Source organism: Peromyscus maniculatus, chromosome 14 (assembly GCF_049852395.1).
Source record: "Peromyscus maniculatus bairdii isolate BWxNUB_F1_BW_parent chromosome 14, HU_Pman_BW_mat_3.1, whole genome shotgun sequence".
Classification (NCBI taxonomy): domain Eukaryota; kingdom Metazoa; phylum Chordata; class Mammalia; order Rodentia; family Cricetidae; genus Peromyscus; species Peromyscus maniculatus.
In genome coordinates, this window is record NC_134865.1 from 57,901,551 (window position 1) to 57,918,403 (window position 16,853).

Sequence of the window (16,853 nt, forward strand, 5' to 3'; positions counted from 1 at the left end):
CTGGGCCAGACAGATGCATGTGGCAGAAAATAGATGAGGAGGGCTGAACCCCAGCATTTAGGAGATGGGTCGCAGAAGTAGAACACAGACACAAGCCTTAAAAGAGGCCTGGTAACCATAGACATTATGAGAGGGAAGACTAGACAGGATATTCACAGGGAGTGAGGAGCTAGGCCCTAAGGAGGCACACTTGTGCAAGGGTATGTTATAGGCACATAGGTACATATGAATTTTTTCAGTGATTTTTCCTCTTTAGCTTGGAATACTAAGAAAGAAAAAGAAATAAAAGAAGGAAGGAAGAAGGAAGGAAGGAGAGAAAGAGAAAGAAAAAGGCAAGGAAAGTTCACAGCAATCCTGGTGCCATTGGGTGACCTGGCCCAACCCTTCACCATTGTCCAAGTGCGTCAGGGGAAGTCACCTGGCAGGAAGGAGACAGGTGGAGCAGAAAGCAACCAGTCTTAGGGTCAATAACGGGTGATAAGAGCAGATGTGTGGCAATATCAAATAGTCAGGAGCTGGCGTCATCCCCAGGCAGCATGGTCCACTGTCGTCTTCAGTGTGGAGTCAAGGAAGGAGTGGAGGAGGGTCCCAGACACCCGGGAAGGGAAGAGGGAGGAGCCTGAATTTATGGAGTGGACCAGGCACTGTGCTAGACTCTCAGTGTGTTCTCAGCCTAAGCAAGAAAGCCGAAGTCCACGGAAGTCAGATAACATGGCCAAGGTTACAGTGACTGGGTGACCTAGGATTTGACCAGGGGAGGCCAAAGCCACTGCCTCAGGGAGCCCTCGGCTACCACTTAAATCTGTCCATGCTAGTGACCTGGGGTTCCACACCTGAACTTCAGCTGGACACTGACACAGACCTTCCCCCTGAAGCCGGAGCAGGATGTGAGCGGTGGCACACGGTCGAATCAGTGGCCCAGTTAGGTCTTCTGCCTAAGTGGTTACTGTGGGTGGGTGCTAGCTTCTGAACCAGACTTCCGGTTTTATTCACATCTGTCTCACTCTCCTGGTTTTTTTTTTTTTTTTTTTGCCAGCCTCTGCCACTCCCAGCGTGGGGTGAGGTAACCTGGCAGCTTACATCGAGGAGTCTGTCAGATCTACCGACCCAAGACCCGACAGGCTGCCAAGAACTCTGGAGATGAACTATTTTCGACACCTTCTGAGACCCTAAAGGACCCCATCTGAGTCTAGGTGTAGGCCAAACAGTGGTAAAATCTAAAGGTTGTTGGGTGGTTCTTTGTTACCCTAGCTTAGCATCATATACCTTACTTGCATTGTTTCCCATAATCCTTAAAATAGCCCAGGAGTTGGGTGGGATGATTGTGTCCGCGGTGCGCTCAATGAGCTCGGAGAAAAGTATGGACAGTCAGATTATACCAGGTGAGTCTGAATCAGAAATCCAGAGAGTAACAGCCAGGGCTCTCACTTCCTCTCTGACTCTGCCCCCCAAGACACGTGTCGTAGATTCCCTGATCCCTAAGAAGTCCCCCCTTCCCACTCTCTGAGAAGGACTCATGTAATCCAGGCTGGCTTTAAACTCTCTGTGTAGCTGAGAATGATCTTGAATTACTCTTGAGCCTCCTGCCTCTACATGCAGCATGTTAAGCTTAGAGACATGTGTCACCATAGAAATGTATGCAACTGGTGTTCGAACCCAGGACCTTGTACATGCTAGACAAGCACTCTACTAATTGAGCTACATCCTTAGTCCCTCCTCCTCTTTTCAAAGCTAAAGAGAAGACTGACCAGAGAGGTACAAAATGGTAGCAAAGGCAACGTGGGCCTTGGGCATTCCTGGGGTCCTGTTCAGAACCTTCTACTCTATAAACCTTTTTACACAGAGATGAATAGAGTCCTGTTCCTGTTTCAACTATTTTATACTATCAATGGAGCCAATAAAGAAGGCAGAGGCATATGTGTGTGTCTGTATGAATGAATGCTTACACATACCCAGGAGTGGCCCGGGTAGCTGGCAAATAGACCTCTTGTTCCTGGTGTCTAGTGTCACACATAACTGCAGTGATCACATTACCCAATCAAGAGTGAGGACACACATATCACCCAGTGCGATGGGATTCGAGGGAATAGCATACTAATAACGAAACTGATGCCACCCACGAGAGACACAGAGGCTGCTCCCTAACAGCCGGACAGATATGCTTTGGGGACATGCTCAAGTCCTCTGACAGAGACAATGTTTTGTCAAGTGTTCGGGCCTGGATGTGGAAGCCCAGACTTCACGGCCCCCCACAACTGATTAAGGATGTGTGTTAGCACAGTGGCTTTCCAGCCTGTGCTCATGGATGATCTGGTATTCCTGCAACATGAAAGGAGAGGCAGTTAGAGCCCGAGTCAGTCGTGGTGATGCAGGCTTATAACCCTCATACTCAGAAGGCTCAAGGACAGGCCAGTCTGTGTGCTACATACTAACATTCTTGAAGGGTCGGGGAGAGACCTGAAATGACATCTTGTTTTAGGGGCTACTGTGAGTGTATTAACGTGATAATTGGACCAGGTGGGGATGCAGTTTGGTGGCCCTAACAAGCTTGAGGCCCTGGGTTTAATTCTAGGTACAGCCCTCTCCCCCAAATAAAAACATTACTTCTTAAAATACTTAAAAGGATGGAGATAAAAGAAGCTGTGGATTTAAGCGACATTAGTTCAGCATCGTTCCTCGCTACCCAGGAGTTTCCAGACACCGGCTGTGGGGACAGAGGTTAGGAAGCGGAGACAGTGCATGGGCCACAAGTGTGCAGATGACGCAGCGTAAGGAGGGTTGTGGGACCCGTAAGCTCCCATGGTCCAGAGGTTAAGTTATGGCTTTTAACCACTGAGCCGTTCCTCCAGCACCTGAAGAATGAAAGCTGCCAAGGAAAGAGAATGAGGATGGGGTGGGGAGGATTGGAAGGGAAGATGGGAGCCGAGGTTGTTCAAAGGGGATGAAGGAACAGGATGAAGGATGCATGATACATTATTCAGCAGCCATGGGGCTGTGAGAGGGAGGGCTAGTGAACAGCTGAAAAGAGGTAAGTTATGGTCCAGAGGATGATTAACTGGGGGCTGGTGGGGGAGAGCTGGTTTTACTTTTTCTATTACCATAGCAGTCCAGTTTAGCCACTTAAGAGGACAATGATACGCTTAGTTTCTTCTATGTGCCTGTGGTCTAGCCTGAGCTTAACTGGATCCCGTTCAAGGGGTCTCACTAAATGCCTGTGGACTGCATTCGTGTCTGGGGTTTGGGGCTCTCTTCCAGGCTCATATGACAGCTGGGAGAATTCCATTTCTTCCATATCAATCATTAAGTCCCAGGTTTATTTTATTTATTCATTCATTTGTTTAGCTGCCTTTTTTTTTTTTTTTTTTTTCCTGAGACAGAGTCTCATACAGCCTAGGCTGGTCTGGATGACACTGAACATTAATTCTCCAGCCTCCAGCTCCCAATGTTAGGATTACAGGCATGTACCAATACTCCTGGATTCTGTGGGGTTTTCTGTTTGTTTTGATTATTAAACAGGATCTCACCCTGCAACTCAAGCTGGCTTCCACTCACGATTCTTCCGACTCAGTTTCCCTACTGCAGAGTTATCCGTGAGCACTGCCTTGCATGGCTGGGTCCTTGTTTTGCTAGGTGTCAGCAGGGACCACACTTAGCACTAGAGTTGTCCTCTGAGTCCTTGTCCTGTGGCCGCCCTATGTGCCCCCTCATAGGGTTTGGTGGCTGACTTCCTCAAGGCCACCAGGAAATTCGTTCTCACTTCAGGAAGAGTCCCAGTGCCTCACCTAATTAGCTGAGACCCAGATAACCTCCTCTTCAATTAACGCCAAATCAGCTGATTAGGGGCCTTCATTATATCACCAAAGCTCCCTTGCCAAAATCAAGAGCGTGGCGCCCTATTAAACTACCCTCAAGGGGAAGAGATTAAGTGTGTTCTCCAGAGGCAGAGATCTCGTTGGCCACCTGAGAGTCCTGTCCCCCAGGGCCGGGAGGGAAGTCAGCTGTCAAGGGAAGTCAGCTTTTTTGTTGTTGCTTGGATTGATTTTTTTTTAATTTCATTTTATTTATTTATTTATTTATTTATTTATTTATTTATTTATTTATTTATTTATTTATTTATTTATCTATTATCCACTTGATACAGTACATATTCTTATCCTAATAGTGAAATGTTTCATTGAGGCTTGCCCAGTGATTGAGTAAAACCAAAACTTATTATTAGCCACAGTCATCCTAGGGTCCCCCCTGCTATGTAGCCTCCCTGGATCTGTGGGTTGCAGTCTGATTGTTCTTTGCTTTATATCTAGAATCCACTTATGAGTGAGTACATACCATGTTTGTCCTTCTGGGTTTGGGTTACGTCACTCAGGATGATATTTTCTAGTTCCATCCATTTGCCTGTAAATAGGGAAGTCAGCTTTTTGATGCACAACATAGAACAAATTTTTAAAGAGATTTTTAAAGTTTATTTTATGTCGTGTGTAAGAGTAGTGGCTCTCAACCTGTGAGTTGCGACCCCTGGGGTGGGGTGGGGTGTCAAATGACCCTTTCACAGGGGTCACATATCAGATACCCTGCCTATCAGATATTTACATTACAATTCATAACAGTATCAAAATTACAGTTATGAAGTAGCAACGAGAATAATTTTATGGTTGGTGGTCACCACAACCTGAGGAACTGTATTAAAGAGTCAAGCATTAGGAAGTTCGAGAACCACTGTGTAAGAGTATTTGCCTACATGTATATATATGTACCACGTGTGGGGCCAAAGGACATTTGAACCCCGGGAACTGGAGTTACAGATGGTTGTGAGCCCTCATGGGGGTGCTGGGAACTGAAGCGGGCTGGGCTGCCAGAGCAGTCAGGGCTTTTAACCACTGAGCCATTTCTCCAGCACCTGAAGAATGAATTTAAGCTCCCTAGGCTGCCAAAGAAAGGGAGTCAGGGTTGGGGTGGGGGGGATTGGAAGAGAAGGTGGGGTGTTCATGAGCAAAGAGGAGGCAGGAGGAACGGTAAGTTCAGCAGCCATGGGGCTGTGAGAGGGGCTGGCGACCAGCTGGAAAGTGGGGTCAACAGCGAGGACTGGCAGAATTCTAAGTCTCAATTCCTCGCTTTCTCAATCCGTTCTTGGCCTCCGTTCTCGGGGACCATGCAAGGCAGGCTGAAAGACCGCTCCACGGCAGAAGCGTCACTTAGAAGTTTCCCCGCTTCTCTACCCTGTCCACAGCCCCGCTCCTGCAGAGTCCTCCCCTCAGGAGTCTCTCTGTGGGTCTGTCGAGCTCACCCACCAGGCAGTACATCACAGCTCTGCTGGTCTACAGAGATGCGGATCCACCCTCACACCACACCCTGTCTTACAAAGAGGAGCAGAGCTTTGCCCGCTGAGTCTGTTTGGGGGCGTGCGGAGAAGCCAGAGCAGGGGCAGATGGGAGAGGACTGAACGAAGTCAGAGATCCCTGTGGATCTGCACCAATTTAAAAAGCCGAGAGGGAAGTAGAGAGGCCGTGCAGCTGTGAGGGGGTCTCAGAGTAGCTATAAGGTGTGGACAAGAATGGAAATGGGGTACCAAGAGTGAGGGTTTTTTTTTTTTGCAGATTAGATCTCTCTTATCTCACCCTTTCTCTCCTCTCCCCTCCCTCTCTTCCTCTCATTTTCCCTCCCCACCTCTGATTTCTCTTTTGATACAGGATCTAATTCTATATCCTAGGCCTGGAAGTCACTATGTAGCTTAATCAGGTCATTTTTACTGCTAAATTACTAATTTAAAATGGGAAATCTGAACTGGGTAGTGGTGGCTCACGCCTTGAATCCCAGCACTCGGGAGGCAGAGGCAGGCAGATCTCTGTGAGTTTGAGGCCAACCTGGTCTACAAAGACAGTTCCAGTACAGTCAGAGCTGTTACACAAAGAAAGCCTGTCTCCAAAAAACAAAACAAAACAAAACAAACAAACAAACAAACAAAAACCACAACAGGTGAATCTGGACTGGCCAATGACTCAATGGGTATAGTCAGGCATCTCCACCAAGCCTGATGATCTGAGTTTGATTCCCAGATCCCACATGGTGAAAGAAGAGAATTAACTCCCACAGTTGACCTCCACACAAACCACACACACACACACACACACACACACACTAACTGTAAACAATTATTAAAAGGAATTCTTATGTAAAAGTTGATCAAGCTGGATGTAGTGGTCCACACCTGTATCCGGTCAGCACTACAGAGTCAGAAGAAGGAGGATCATGGATATCAGCTCGTGTGTGTAGTAAGTCTACCACCTCAAAAAAAAATAAAAATAAAATGACCACCAGGTGTGGTGGCACGGGCCTTTAATCCCAGCACTGGGGAGGCAGGCAGTTCTCTGCGTTCAAAGTCAGCCTAGTCTACAGACCGAGTTCTGTGACAGCCAAGACTACACACAGAAACCTTGTCTCAAAAAAAAAAGTATATATCATTGATGATATGTATATTGTTTTGATTATGAAAGTTGATGTTAAACAGTCCTTGGAATCCACAGAAATGTGCCCAGAATTTATTGTGGTTATGGGCATTGATCAATAAATCATGTGCACTAGTTAAATATGTTTAAAAGAGGTCTCAAACCCCAGCAGCCAAGACAGAGCCAAACAACAAGGAATAAGTAACCCCCGGCTCATCCTGTGCGGTCTGTACTGTTTTTCTGGTCTCTAGGGTCAGCCATGTGCCCTCCCTGGAGTTGCTACCCGGTACTCAGTGATGGAAGTAACAAGCCTCGTGTTTATTTTTTTAGCACAAAGGCTCTGCGCTGCCTTCTCTCAAGAGGAACAAAAGTCAAGTCACTGCGGGAGCCGGACACCATTTCTGCCCATCACACCTGGGAGCAGTGTTTACGGCCTCCAGACAAGGTCAAAGCCGCAAAGCCTACAGAGCAGTCGGGCTGTGTCTCCCAGCCGCGTCTCTCCCTCGACTTCCTGGCACAGTCTCTTAGCCTCCAGACTGCAAGTGTTTGGTCCAGCTGAAGCCAAACCAAAACACACTCGTGCTTTGCCTTTGCTTATCTGTGTGGCAGAATGGGGTTCCAAAGGGGCCAGTCTTCACCCTACCTGGCTCAGAGAGAAGCAGTGTGGGGATCAGTGAAAAGGACCTGCAAAGTAGGCTTGGGACTGGCGTGGGAACTGACTTCCTTCCAATTAGCCTAAAACATCTTTTGCACAAGCTCCTTGCCACAAGGTCCTAGGTCAGTCCTTTGACATGCTGTCCTCAGAGCAGGCTTCTACATGGTATGCATTTACACTGGTGGAAACACACACACACACACACACACATACACACACACACACACATACACACACGCTCCGTCTGGTGACAGATTGGGGTCTGAAAAATCTGGCAGCCTGCGTGGCTGACGGCAGAATGTTGAGTCTGTTCTGTCTCCCTGGAGTCCCTCTGCACACGCAGGTGCACGTCAGTGCCTGCTCTAATTTTATCCCTGGCTGATGGAGGAGACTAACTGAGCAGCAGGGAAGATGCTATTTTGGGTCTCTCTGCAGCTCTGGGTTATATAAAGCCTATTGCCGTGACCTGCATTGCTTTGAGGCTGAGCCTCACTCTCCTGCGCATTCTGTCACAATATGTCATCAGTTCAGACATTCACACACACACACACACACACACACACACACACACACACACACACAGCTCTTGGGGAATGAGAAGGGAGGTGTGTGCTGAGGAGTGTGTGTGTGTTCCTGCCAGCTTGCATATACTATCGGGTGAGGGCATTGTAAGGGAAGGAAGCTTGTTATGATGAAGAAACGTGAGGGTCCGTGCTTTGAGCTTTTAGGACAGAGTGTTTGTGAGCTGATGTTGTGGATCTGCTGTTGGCATGGTGATAAGAATAATTTCTATTTTGGTAACTCTTTTCATTTTAAAGGAACCTAAGGGGTTCCGTGAATTATACACAAATGGTTCTGCTTTGGAATGTCAGGAATTTTTATCTGACATTAGCAGCCGCTGCTGCATGAGCAAACGTGACTGTCCTGTTTAGAGATGGGCCGTGACAGAAGATGGCATGGCCCACACCCATGGGGGTAATCTTACCTGGACAGTTTTTCCTTAGAGGTCAAAACACCCCTTACACTGTAGAGAACATGACATGACCACCTTGTTAAAGATCCCCACTGGCTTGATTTAATCACATTCCATATGTGATTTGTCTTTGGATTTTCTCTGAGATTGGATCTTTTCTTTTGAGGTATATATGTTTTGATAGATGAACGTACAACAGACTCTTACTAGAATGCCCTTGAAAGTACTAGGTCTCTCAAAGTGTGTGTCATTCACACAGAACAGGAGTGACAGGGCCCAAGGAGTTTATGCCCCGGGCATCTGTCCCGCTCTTCATTTCTAGCAGGGTGGGGAGACGTCCTGTTCTCAGTGAGCCACATGTTTCCCGTATATAATCCCGATGGGTTTGTTCTGGGTGACATGATGGAACCCATAAGGTATTGCCCGGGGGAATGCAGACTTGGCAGGTCTGAACCTTGGCTGTGGGAACTGCCAGACCGGGAGGCCCTGCCAGGGCTCCTGCAGTTGATCTGGTTCCCGTCATCTGCAGTGGTGGTGGCCATAGGGTTCCTTCCCATAAGTTGAAACTTGACCGGTGGGTGCACTGTTTCTCAGCTGCCTTTTGAAAAGAGCTGATCCTCCGCTCCCGCTGGCCAAAAACGCTTCTGAGGGTGTTTGGAGTGAAAAACCTGAAACTTTCCACAAAGAAAGGCAGGGGAACCTGGCAGTTCGCTACAGAGGGCAGAAAGGAGAAGGGGCCCTTAGAGAATTCTAGTGAAGGGAGCCACGAGGGGAAGGAGGAAAGAGAGACAAGAGAAACGCCAAGCAAAGACGGCGTTTGCAGGGGCCGGATGGGGAAATGAAGCCAGGATGGGGAAGGTACAGATGAATCATGGTGCAGCTTATTAATAATGGAATTGGATGGGATTTTGACACCTGTGTCCGTCCGTGCCTCCCCCCTCCCCCACTTCTTCCAGGCTGGGAGGCAGCAGCAGCTCCCCATCCTGGCTCCTTGGTGGTCTACTTGATGCCTTTGGATCTACCCCGGCCCCCTGCCCGTTTGTCATTCTCGGTCTGTGTGTGTGTGTGTGTGTGTGTGTGTGTGTGTGTGTGTGTGTCTCCCTCCCTCCCTCCCACCCTGTCTCTGCCTCATCTTCTTGATCACTGGGTCAGAATATCATTTCTAAAACATAGGTCTAGTTGTTCCACTGTGGTGGTCTCCTTAATATTCCATTTCTCTCTCAGGAGAAGGCCTGGGGATATTGATTGACAGTCAGACGTGGCCTTCTGAGGCTTGCAGCCTAAGTCTCTGGTTTAAGTTTTGGGTTTTGTTTTTTGTTATTATTTTTTGTTTTGTTTGTTTGAGACAAGATCTCACTCTATGTATTCCTGGCTGGCCTGGAAAGGCTATGTAGACAAGGCTGGTTTCAAACTCACAGAACTCTACCTGCCTTTGCCTCCTGAGTGCTGGGATTAAAGCAGGCACGCACCATGCCTGGCTCTGGCTCTGTATAGCCACCTTCCCAACTCTTCCCTGTGGAATTACCGCCTTTCCCCATGCCTCTCCTCGCCACCTAAAGCTTAATGTTCTCAGCTCTCTTGTCTTCTGTGTGTTTTTATGGACTGTTCCATCTATCTGGAATGTTCTTCCTGTTGTTGTTAGTTGTGTTTGTGCAATATGTAGCCTAGGCTAGCCTCAAACTTGTCATTCTCTGACTCAGCCTCCCAGATATTAGGATCAAGGTGTGAGTTATCATTTTTTTTTTTCCTGGAAAATTCCTATTTTTTTTTTCCCCTCCAGACAGTGACTCAAGTTGTTTTGACTCCTTCTGCACAGGATCAGGGGGTCTCTCCCCTGGCATATCTGTTCACCTTTGCCCAAGTGCTTAACCGCTCTGAGCCCACCTAGACCATGGGCATCTAAAGACAGGGACCATGTCGGTGGCCCACCACTCAGGTTGCCCAGCAAGTGTGGAGTGAATGACCACATTGGGGCAGAAGCCACATTTCAACACTACGGCTTTCTCCATGTCACAGGGGTGGGAGGGGTTGGAGGTGGAGCTTGTGGGCAATGTCAGTGTGGCTGAAGAGGAAAGGCCAGGTCCTGAGGCTTCTGACTAAGAATAGGAGTAGTCGTCGCCCTGAGTTATCTGCCTCCAAAACCTAAACAGAAGGACCCCACCGATCTGGTCCATTGCTGTATCACACAGGTGAGATGCTGAGTGAGACGGTGTAAGATACTTACACCAGCCAGTACCTGCCTTTGCTGTACCCCACGCCCACCCATTTATGGAGGTAGAGTATACAGCTTGCACATGGACCATAGTGTCCTTCCCAGAGAATGCCAGACCCAGACACACACACACACACACACACACACACACACACACACACACACACGCACACCCGCCCTGCCCCCGCCACGCCATACTTCAGTCTGCCAAACCAGCCGTGACTCTACCGTGACCATCAGAACTTACAGCCAGTGGAACCTGGTGATACCTGTCTGTGATCTTCGGGATCACTCAGGGAGCTGGAGCAGGAGGATTGCAAACTTAAGGCCTACCTGAGTGGCTCAGCAAGACTGTCTCAAAATAAAAGTCAAGGTGTGTGGGTGGGTAGGGGTAGGTAAGGGATGAAACTCAGTGGCAGAACCTGCCTAGCATGAGTGAGGTTCTGGGTTTAAGCCAGGTAGGTGAGGGTGGTGAGAACATCATATCTCCACTCACTGGCTGCCATCTCTGCCCAGGTCACACCCTAGTGAGGTTGGCCTCAGGGGCTGAGGCACAGAAGAAAGTGTGGAGCACCCAATGCTTGACCCAATTGCACCACACCAGGGGTCAGGGATCTCAGCAATTCCAGGGGCAGCTGACAAGTACTTCTGATTAAAAAAAAAATTTTTTTTTTGAGAAAAGACCAGAGGAAGCCCCCAACTACAAATCAGGTTTAAATGCACTATTTAATGGAGGCCATTTAATTTCACCTCTGATACCGTCCTGGAAATAATTTTGGGATGGGTTTTCACCGATTTGTGTGTGCGCGCATGCGCATGTGCACACTCGTGCACATAAATATTATCCTGAATCCTTTGCTCTTGCACTCAGATAATGGAGTCATAGTGACAGTTCCTAGGAGGACACTGGCTATGAGAAGGATAGCCATATAGTTGGCATTTGGGGGACATTTTAAAAAATGTAAACAGTTCCTTTTTAGGCATATGAATCTTGACAGCCGTCTTGCCTTGACAGCGAGGGGAAGAGAACAGCCCGTGTGATCGAGAGCCTTCGGGAGAGAAGATGGAAGAGGCCTGTTACCCTAGTCCATGACGCCGCCACAGCTGCAGTGGCTGGGATAGCTCTGCTTGAATGAGATGACGCTGGGCGGGCCGCTTAGGGGAAAGAGAGAGGATCCCTCAGATGACAAGGACCACAAGGCCGAGAGAGGACTGGGGACACACAGTGGGAGGGTATTAAAGGATTATGTGTGTTAGGCAGTGTTACCATCGCCCAGAAAGGCATGCACTTCAACTGCCAAGAAACTAATAATGAATTGGAACACTGTCCGGGGATGAGAGCAAGTTAAAACAACACATTCTGTGCTCGACCTGTGCGCTATTTCAAAACCCCCGCTGTACACTGGCTTTGTAGGACGCGGCAGGCAAAAGCCAGTACAGAATCTTATGTTGTCATTTCATTAATGTTTTTTTTTTAGATTTATGTGTTTATTTTGTTTTCTGGGACGGAGGTAGGGGGGGGAGAGTCTCAAGTTGCTGGCTTTGAACTTGCTATGTATCCAACACTGGCTTTGAACTCCTCTGAGTTCTGGGATTTTTAAGGTATGTACTCCCACAATGGGTAATCTGATCTTTTTTGGGGGGAATGCAGTGAACTTTATTGATGGTATTCAAGAGAGTAGGGCTCCCCAAGCCCCTCCTGTTACTCTGGGGGTCTGGGATGGAACTGGGGGAGATGCTCAGTCTCGGGGGGGGGGGTGCATTGGAACAGGAACTACTCAGCAGCCAAGGGTCTCTCTCTCTCTCTGTCCTTGCTGGGGTGGGTGGTCCAGGGTGGGCTTCTTACTCCCTGGAGGCCATGTAGGCCATGAGGTCCACCACCCTGTTGCTGTAGCTGAATTCATTGTTGTACCAGGAAATGAGCTTCACAAAGTTGTCATTGAGAGCAATGCCAGCCCCAGCATCAAAGGTGGAAGAGTGGGGGTCACTGTTGAAGTCACAGGAGACAACCTGGTCCTCGATGTAGCTCAGGATGCCCTTTAGTGGGCCGATGCCTGCTTCACCACCTTCTTGATGTCATCATACCTGGAAACTTTCTCCAGGCAGATCTACAACGGACACACTGGGGGTAGGAACACCGAAAGCCATGCCCGTGAGCGGCCCATTCAGCTCTGGGATGACCTTGCCCACAGCCTTGGCAGCACCAGTGGATACAGGGATGATATTCTGGGCATCCCCACGGCCATCATGCCACAGCTTCCCAGAGGGGCCATCCACACAGTCTTCTGGGAGGCAGTGATGGCATGGACTGTGGTCATGAGTCCTTCCACAATGCCAAAGTTGTCATGGATGACCTTGGCCAGGGGGGCTAAGCAATTGGTGGTACAGGAAGCATTGTTGACAATCTTGAGTGAATTGTTGTACTTCTCATGGTTGACACCCATCACAAACATGGGGGCATCAGCAGAAGGGGCAATGATGATGACCCTTTTGGCCCCACCCTTCCAGTGGGCCCCAGCCTTCTCCATGGTGGTGAAGACACCAGCAGACTCCACAACATACTGGGCACCAGCCTCAGCCCACTTGATGTTGGCGGGATCTTGCTCGTGGAAGATGGTGATGGCCTTCCCCATTGATGACGAGCTTCCCGTTCTCAGCCTTGACTGTGCCGTTGAACTTGCCATGGCTAGAGTCATACTGGAACATGGAGACCATGGAGTTGAGGTCAATGAAGGGGTCATTGATGGCAACAATGTCCACTTTGCCAGACTGGAAGGCAGCCCTGGTAACCAACCAGGTGTCCGATTGGGCTGAATCCATTCACCCTGACATTCACCATCGTGTCTCAGGAATGAGCTGGCACTGCATGAAAAGATGCAGCTGTCTCTGGAACAGGGAGGAGCAGAAACTGATTTTTTTTAAAAAACAGGGACAGGGTCTTACTAGGTAGACTCAGCTGGCCCAGAATTTGCTATGTAGACCAGGCTGGCTCCAACTCAAAAAATCTGTTTGCCTCTGCTTCTGGAGTGCTGAGATTAAAGGTGTAAACTACCACGCCTTGCTATCCGGTCCTTTCCAGGATAGCCAAGGCTATATAGAGAGACCCTGTCTCAGAAAAAAAAGAAGAAAGAAAGAAAGAAAGAGAGAGAGAGAGAGAGAGAGAGAGAAAGAAAGAAAGAAAGAAAGAAAGAAAGAAAGAAAGAAAGAAAGAAAGAAAGAAAGAAAGAAAGAAAGAAAGAAAGAAAGAAACTTGGCTCTTTACAGTAAGGATATCTGCTGGCATGCTAACTGTTCTTTTGAATGTTCTATACCCATCATTTCAGACAAACCTCACGGCTTGCCTTTGCTGGGAAATTATACCCATTTTACTGGTGGACAAATGAAGCCACTGTGAGGTTAAACAACATGCCTAAGGCCACAGAGTTAGTGAATGGCAAAGCCAAGATTTGAACAAAGGCAGTCTGACTTCAGATCCTAAATTAATAATCGCCACTCTAGAATGCCTTTGCAGGAGCCAATAAGAAAAAAACAAAACAAAACAACAACAACAACAACAGCAAAAAACAAAACAAAAAACAGACAAACAAAAAAAAACTTTGGGGAGGCAGTATTGCAGAGCCAGGCAGATCTCTGTGAGTTCAAGGCCAGCCTGGTCTATACAGCGAGATCCAGGACAGGCACCAAAACTACAAGGAGAAACCCTGTCTCGAAAAACAAACAAACTAACTAACTAACTAACTAACTAGCTAGCTAGCTAGCTGTTGGTATGCAAGGTGTGGGATCTCCCTCTCTGTGGCAGAGTGAGAGCAGCTGTGTGGAAATCCTATATGGACGTCAGCATGACGTCACTGAGAATGAACGCTTATGAATCCAGGTCAACTGTGTCATCCTCAAGGCTCCACAGCATCTCCACAGAGCACTCAGGATGAGTTTCACTTCTAGAGGCCCCGCCCTGAAGCATCCAACAAGCACTCCCTTTATGTGCTCGCTCAGTGAATGTTCTTGAACACCTAGTCTGAGCCAAGAAGCCATACTAGGCTCTGGAAATAGAAATTGGCCTGAAACATAGTTCCTCCCCTGTGTATCAGGAGAGATGATAGGTGGACACCCTCAGCCAATGATCCATGGGCTTAAAACTGAGCAATACCCTAAGGCTGATGTCATCCATTGTCCACGCATCCTCTGAGGATTACTATCATTTTCTAAAAGTCTGGGGGTGGCTTGGTCACCAGGTGAGTGGGTTGTCATTCCTGTAAGTCACCCGTATCCACAAATGTTTCTCAGACAAGAGTTTGGGGTTGTTTTTTGTTGTTGTTGTTTGTTTGTTTGTTTTTGTTTTTCAGTGGGTAGGATGGAGAAGAAGTACTGAGAAAGGGTCTCATGTAGCCCAGGCCAACCTCAGACTTGCTGTGTAGCTAAGGCTAACCCAAGAACTCCTGGTCTTCCCACCTCCACCTTCTGCATATCCAACTACAGGCAGGTACCACTTCACCCAGCAAGAGCTTGACGGTTTTATCTAGAAAGTGATATGGAGTGATGTCAAAGATGATGGTCACATGAGAGATAACTGTGAAGAGACTGTGTAACATCAGCCCACAGTGGTTTAGTTGACTATGTTCGGAGCGTGCATCTATGGCTACACATCTAACCGTAACTCAGTGACTTGGATCCTGGGCTCTGAAGTCAGACTATTTTGATAACTGTTAGTATTGCAACTTGACTCTTTCTGTGCCGTACGTTCTTTCTGTGTAGATTGTAACTACTCAGTGCAGGCCCTAGCAAAGCCTAGGTGAGCTGATACAGACAGGTGCTCAGGATGCTTGGGACACAGTAAGCCTTCTGCAAAATGTAAGTGGCAAGTTTTTCTTTTTCCAGAAGTGGTAATTTTTAAAACAATATTATTAGTAGCCATGGTTACTACTCTGTTACCTTTAGAGAGTGGCTTGAAAGGGAAAGAGGGGAGGACTTCCCCTTTTTTATTTGTATGATTTGATTTTTTATTATTGCAATTAAAATAGGAATGAATTTTATAATTAGAAAAGGAGAGAAACAACAACAAACCTGTCTTTGGGCTCTCCGGAGGCCTTGGTTGAAATGAAATAGGTCATCGGGGAGGCACAGAAGTGTGTCCTGTCCATCTGCTTCCATCTAGGCTTGCTGCACGGGGTGACTTCAGGTAGGCGATCTGAAGAGGGTCAGCCTAGTTTCTCTAGGAAGCACCCCGTGGAACTGAATAGTCCAAGGAAGACTGCATCGCACCAGGCCGCATCAAGCGGATCCAGGCAGGGTCCGTCTCTCCCTGTCTCTCAGCAAGTCTCCCGGGCAAGCTGCAGTGATTCTCAGCATCCTCCTGTCAGTGACTGCCAGCAACCCTACTCCGTGCCCCAGGTTCAAGACTGGAGGAAGCACAGCACCAGGCCATCTCTCAGCGCTCCTTTCCATGGTACCCATGGTTACACCAGGGTCATGTGACCATATCTAAACCAATCACTGCTGTTGGAAAATTGAGCAAGGATCTGATTGGCCATTCCTTTAGTAGCCATCTACTGAGGAGGTGACCCATAGAGTCACTTGGACTGAATGCCGAGACTAAGGAGAAAATGGGTGATTCCCTGAAGGAGAACGGGAGTCCAGTTGCAGAGGAAGCATGAATGTGCTGGGTGGCAAAACACGAAGTTCAATACAGCCAGACACGGTGGCGAATCCTCTTAGTTCTAGAACCCAGGGGGACGTGAGAGTTCAAGGCCAGCCTGGGCTACATAGGAAGACTTTTATCAACATAACCAAGTGAGTCTTGAGAGATGGCTCAGCAGTTAAGAGCACTTGTTGCTCTTGCAGAGGACCCGAGTTCAATTCTCACCACCCACTTGGAGGCTTGCAATGGTCTGTAACTCCACTTCCAGGGGATTCAAAGCCCTCTTCTGATATCTGTGGACATCAAGTACACATGTGGTTTGTATTCATATGTGTGTGTGTGTGTATGTATACATATATAGACTGAATAATCATACACATAAACTAAAATAAAATAACCTAACAAAGGGCCAGCAATGTGGCTCAGCAAGATGCCTGTCACTGTTACCAAGCCTGGCATCTGGGTGTAATTCCCAAACCCACATGGCAGAAGGAGAGAACCAAGTCCCATAAGTTGTCCTCTGACCTTTACATGCATCACACACACACATTAAATGAATAAATATATATAATTTAAAACAACAACAAAGGAATGGACATGGTTTCCCTTATGTCCAGGCTGGGAAAATGCACACACAGTTGTCTTAAGGGTAGCAGGCTAATGATTTGGAATCAGGAAATCACTGAGGAGAGAGGGGTGAAGTCAAAATGAAGGATGGAGTAAACAGACTCAGGGTGTCCAGGGCCTCTCCCTACCCGTGTCCTGGGGAGTGGCAGCTTTGTGTCTGCCTTCCACTTACACAAGGTAAAAGCCTTAAATCTCAAACAGCCTTGAGTTCAGGCAGGGTAACACAAAGGAATACAGTTAGATTCCTGCACCAGGCCCTCATGCGTGACCGCTAGGCAGCTGATTTTCCCTCCCAACATCCATGCATC

The 16,853-nt window shown here is 48.0% G+C and overlaps 1 pseudogene; it reads right to left on the bottom strand.

Moving 5' to 3' along the window:
* Positions 1 to 11,801: 11,801 nt before the first annotated feature.
* On the bottom strand, positions 11,802 to 13,190 carry LOC102918586 (glyceraldehyde-3-phosphate dehydrogenase pseudogene; annotated as a pseudogene).
* Between the last annotated feature and the right edge of the window lie 3,663 nt (positions 13,191 to 16,853).